Genomic DNA, 5,399 nt, shown 5'->3' on the forward strand with positions numbered 1-5,399 from the left:
CTTAATACTCAGATGGGTATGTATTTTGGTATTTTTTATGCTTTCTGATTGCCTCCAGGTAGATGTGATCAGGAAATGGGCTTCCATTTTCATTCTTCTTGAGAAATTTCAAGATACCACTGTTGGTCGTTTTGATGTAATTTAAGATTTAATTTTTGGCTTAGTTCCTTTTTTGTCTGCCTGTCCCATTCTACCATCTCCGTTCTGGCCTTTTTTCTGATTATAATCAGTTCAGGGCCGGCTGTGGCCATTTGGTTTTAATTGGAAGCTGTCTCTTTAAATGTCAAGATCTGTGCTCATGCGTAGTAGAACCCTCTGAGGGTGGGGCTGGGTGTCCACTAGCTCAGGCACCCCTATAGTCACCAGAATGGAGGTGTGCAGACAGCCAGGGACCAATGAACAGCTACCAAAAGAAAAGAATGTTCACACCTTTATCTCCGTGGTTCTGTCAGGTGTCTGTGGCCGCTCTGATCCTTACCCCGCTTGGTCTCCCCCAAAATGGCGGTTCCTGGAGCAGCTGAGCGTCTTGAACTAGAAAGCAATGAATTTCTTGCTTCTGTTACAAATTCCCCAGCTGTAAGCCTTCCAACCTTCTAAATATTCCTTTATATGTGGTTCAGAATTCTGGGACCATCCCCTGAGCCTACTTGGTCCTGTATTCTGTATTGGTGCTGATGGAGCTCCTTATTGCACTTCCACCCAAACTGCTATCTTGTTTGTTCTCCACAATTGCTTTTGTAATGCAAAGGAAAAACCCTACAGAACGAAATGGAGAACAGATACTCATTTTGGAAGAATAATGCCAAAGAAAATACATTGCCCAGGGTTGGAATCTGTCCTGTAAAAACAGCTGGATTGGAATTGATAAGCTTTCTTCTTGAGAGGGAGGAGTTCATGTGGTTCAGTGAGATAGATACCTTTCATAACATTGGTTTCCTTCTCAAATGTTATAGCAGTTGATAAAAAATATATATGTAAGTGTTCATTTTAATAGTATCTAGAATGTATGAAGATGTAAATATTTTTTTTAAATCCAACTAGAAAATGGAAAAAAAAAAAAACAAGCACAGATTAAGGATATGTTCTTATAGATGGCAAATAAACATATCTAACGATGCTCTTTACCATTCTTTACCCACCAAAGAAAGGCAAAACCACAGTGAGATTTCACTGAACAGCTATCAGATAACTAAAATGACAAACACAGTAACAATGCTTGTGAGGGCTCAGAGAAACTCTCACTCACACACTGGTACGAACATAAGGTGGTGCAGACACTAGGGAATAGTTTGGCAGCTTCTGTCAGAGCTCAAAATGAATTTATATCACCCGGCAGTTACCACCTTCGCATTTATAGCCAAGAAACAAAACTTATTTCCACACAGAAACCTCTATACAGCAGTTCACAGCAGCCTAATTTTTAATAGCCCCAGCTATGACAATTCTCCAGATGCCCATCAGTGGGTGAATGTTTAAACAAATGGGCACATCTGTACTGTGACATACTACTCAGCAGTGAAAAGGAAAGAAAAAAATTTCATTCATGCAACAACTTCAATGGATCTCAAGGAAATTATGCTCAGTGAAAAAAGTCAGTCTCAAAGGATCCATACTAGAGGATTCCATTTATCTAACATCTGTAAAATAATAATAGAGAATGGATGAATGGAGGGGAGGTTGTGCGTATAGCTAGAAAGGGAATCCGGGCAGGGGGGCGGGGATGTTAAATGGTACAGCTGTGTAGTTGATAGTGGTGGTTATGCAAGGCTACGTTATAAAATTGCATAGATCTGTGTTGTCCTGGTGTAGTGCTGTGGGCTAATGTGTCAGACTGCAAAGTCATTTGAACTGCAAGGTCAGTTGTTCAAGCTCACCAGCTGCATCTTGGAAACCCTATACAGGGTCACTTTGGGTTGGAATCGACTCGATGGCACTTAACAACAACAACAATGTTGTGAAGTGCAGTTGACTTGGTTCCGACCCATAGCGACCCTGTATAGGGTTTCCAAGGAGCAGCCATTGCCGAACTTGCAGTTCAAACGACTTTGCAGTCTGGCTCATTAACTCACAATGCCACACCAGGACTCTTCTCTCTATATATTTGTGTGTGTGTATATATCTGTTGTTGTTAAGTGCCGTTGAGTCGATTCCAACCCATAGAGATCCTGTATAGGGTTTCCAAGGAGCAGCTGGTGAGCTTGAACCACTGACTTTGCAGTTCAAATGGCTTTGCAGTTTGGTGCATTAACCCACAGCGCCACACTAAGACTCCATATAGAGCTATACACACACAAATGCTTATATAACAAAAAGCTCTATGGATTGTGGTCAGTTGCTTGGTTTTGATACTGTATTATAGTAGTATAAAAAGCTAAAATTGGAGGCTTTCAAATAACTAGCCTAGCAATAAAGAACCCTAACATGCATTTGTAGGTAATGAGCTAATTTATATTCCTGGCTCTCCAACAGGGTTAGAAACTCTTCAAGAGCAGATACTGTGCTGTTTTTTGTATCATCAGAACCTGACACAGTGCTCCACATAAAATGGGTAATTAATCAACCCTCTTTGTTTCACGTAAATAAAGGTACACAAACTTTTTAAAGATGAAATGGATACTATCATGCATCCATTTATCCTTTTAGCAAAACAGAATGGTCTAGGTTGTTAATGAGTGATAAAGTATTACCTGTTAAATGACTAAATGAATGAAAATACCACATTTCCCTCTTTTACCTTTGAAATCTGTAGGTATTGATTTTTTTAAATGTTTTATTGTGAATTATGTGATAGTTTACATGGGAGAACATTAGCTTTACATTCATCCTATCATATCGTTTCATTTCCACGGTTACAATCCCCTCCATGCATCATCAACCAACCAAAGGGTACACCCTGCAAGCCTGCCCCGCCACTACCCCCGCCAGTCGTCAGCACACAACCCCTCTCCCTCTCTGGGTCCAAAGTCCCCAGCCGCACCATCTCTCCACGTCATCATCTCTGCCTCCATCTCTGGCATCACTGCTTCTCTGGGCAGGGCCTCACACTCTGCTCTTCTCCCTGATGGTCCCAGGGATCTCCGCTCCTGAAACTTCAAAGTCAACCACTCCCCTCCTTTTGCTGCAAAACATCTACCTTTACATTTCCAGCGCTCAGTCAGTCCTGTTAGTAATTATTCACTATTGTACCATAAGAGTCCAATCTCCATCTCCTTTCATCAGTCTTGCCCAGATAGATTGGATACTATTCAGTGGAGATTCTACCTTCCTCCGCACCCTCTGGATCTAGGCTACCTCTGGAAAGCTTGTAAACCAGTCACTTCTTGCCTTTGCAGCCCACCACTTTGGTAGCATAGTGGTTACGAATCAGGCTGCGAACCTGAAGTCCTCAGTTCTAAACTACCAGCTGATCCGCGGGAGAAAGATGAGGCTTTCTGCTCCCGTAAAGATTTACAGTCTTGGAAACCCCGTATAGGGTCGCTATGGGTCGGAACTGACTCAACGGCACTTAACAACAACATGTCCAAGTTACCCATCCCTGTCTACCCTGTGTATTGAAAGCGTGGGAATGATCCTCACTGTAAAGATTTGTTCCCTCTTTTGAGCTACTGCATGCATAAGTGTACTACATCAAGTTCATCAAATTGTATCAGATTACTCTTTTTTTCCTCTTCTTTCTTCTAGTTGAGTTCTGATCATCCAGCCATCATAGCCAGGTCAAGTGGGTATCTGCAAGTGTGGGTGTTCTTGTGCACATGCCCTCACTTCTTATCAGCGGGATGCTTCACTCTTCACTCTAGTTCTCTGTGGCTCTGTCACTGACTTTGGGCCCAGGAGTCCCCACGTCTTGCCATACTGCTGGCCAACCAGATCTCCACCCGGGTTCACAGGAGTCAATCGAACGTGGTAAGATTTGCAGCTTCTTTGTTGTTTTTCCCTCACTTCCCCTTATTGGTGACCAACGTGGTCGCCAGTTATGGATTCTTACTTAAGTTTGAGAAAATCCATCTAGGAATTCATCAACAGACAACTCAGAATCTGAGATTTCACTTACGTGAGAAACCCCACCATCACCCTTAAGCCTAGTGTACTGGTATCTATCTATTTTTAATTAGCTTCCAATTCATCTATTCATTTTGAAATGACTTTTTCTGTCATTTTTTGTTCTTTGCACTGTCGATAGAAAATGAAAACTTCTGAATTCTCAACTTTTTCTATGAAAACTTTAAATAGATGATAAAGGTGGTCTCTTCAGTCTTTTATATTGGACAATGCATTTAAAAATGTAAAAATAACGTGTTTTTTTTTTTTTTTTAAACCGTTGCATCATCATCCTAGGCAATTCTATAATTTTTCCATTTTTTTATCATTTGTCCTTTTTTTAAAAACATTGCTGGGAAAAATTAAAGAGTATGATAAAGTAGGGAGTCCTGGTATGGATAAGTACTGGATTGCTAACCTAGAGGTCAGCAATTGAAACTCACTAGCCACTCCTTGGAAACCCTATACAAGGTCACTGAGTCAGAACCTATTAGACAACACTTGACCACAACTGTAAAGTAATCCTTTAAATGATGAAACAACAAAACATGAAATAGGCAAAATAATACCAGTAAGATCCCATAACATGAGTGTATCAGATTCATAAAAGCACCAATGGACACGTAATCAAAATATATAATGAGTTACAGTTATTAAAAAATAAATTTTCTGTTTGTTCTTTGGAGGATCTCTATGAAAGAATTGAAGTCATGAAATCACAATCTTTACAAATAGTTAGAAATGCTCCACAGGAAACTGAAATTGAGTTCAGTAGAGCCTGATGATGATGGTATACCACAGGTTAATAGAGTTTTTGCTCATTTATTTTCATTAACAAGATGATGGAGACAGCACTGTAGGTTGCCTACCTAACAACCATTTCCCTTTTACTTAGTTTAATGGAATCCTAATTTTGTAAAAGCAAAGTAGTTGGTTTAAGCCAATTATGGTAAACCCGTTCCTCTTTGCCAGTAATGGGTGTATGGATGACCATGTTCTACCCAATGAGATAAGGAGAAATCTACAGGCTACCAGGAAAGTTTTCCTTCCTAACAAAGAAATACAAGTCAGAAAAATAAAGGGTTTTGATCTCACTTGTCCTCCCCATGTTTGAACCCTTTATGCTTGAAGCTCTAGCAGCCCTCCTCGTACCACGAGTGGAGGCACTGACAACATGCTGACAATGACTACAGAGAAAGTTGGGAAGAGTCTGAGTCCTTGAGGAGAATCACTCTCAATGTCCAAACCACCCCCCAGATCACTGAAATCAAATCTCATCCAGGTTACTCCGATGTGGCAGCCAATTTTGAAAGACATTAGATTTGTTGTTGTTGTTGTTGTTAGATGCCATCGAGTCGGTA

The sequence above is a fragment of the Chrysochloris asiatica genome, unplaced genomic scaffold (genome assembly GCF_000296735.1).
Source record: "Chrysochloris asiatica unplaced genomic scaffold, ChrAsi1.0 scaffold00067, whole genome shotgun sequence".
In the NCBI taxonomy this organism is placed as follows: Eukaryota; Metazoa; Chordata; class Mammalia; order Afrosoricida; family Chrysochloridae; genus Chrysochloris; species Chrysochloris asiatica.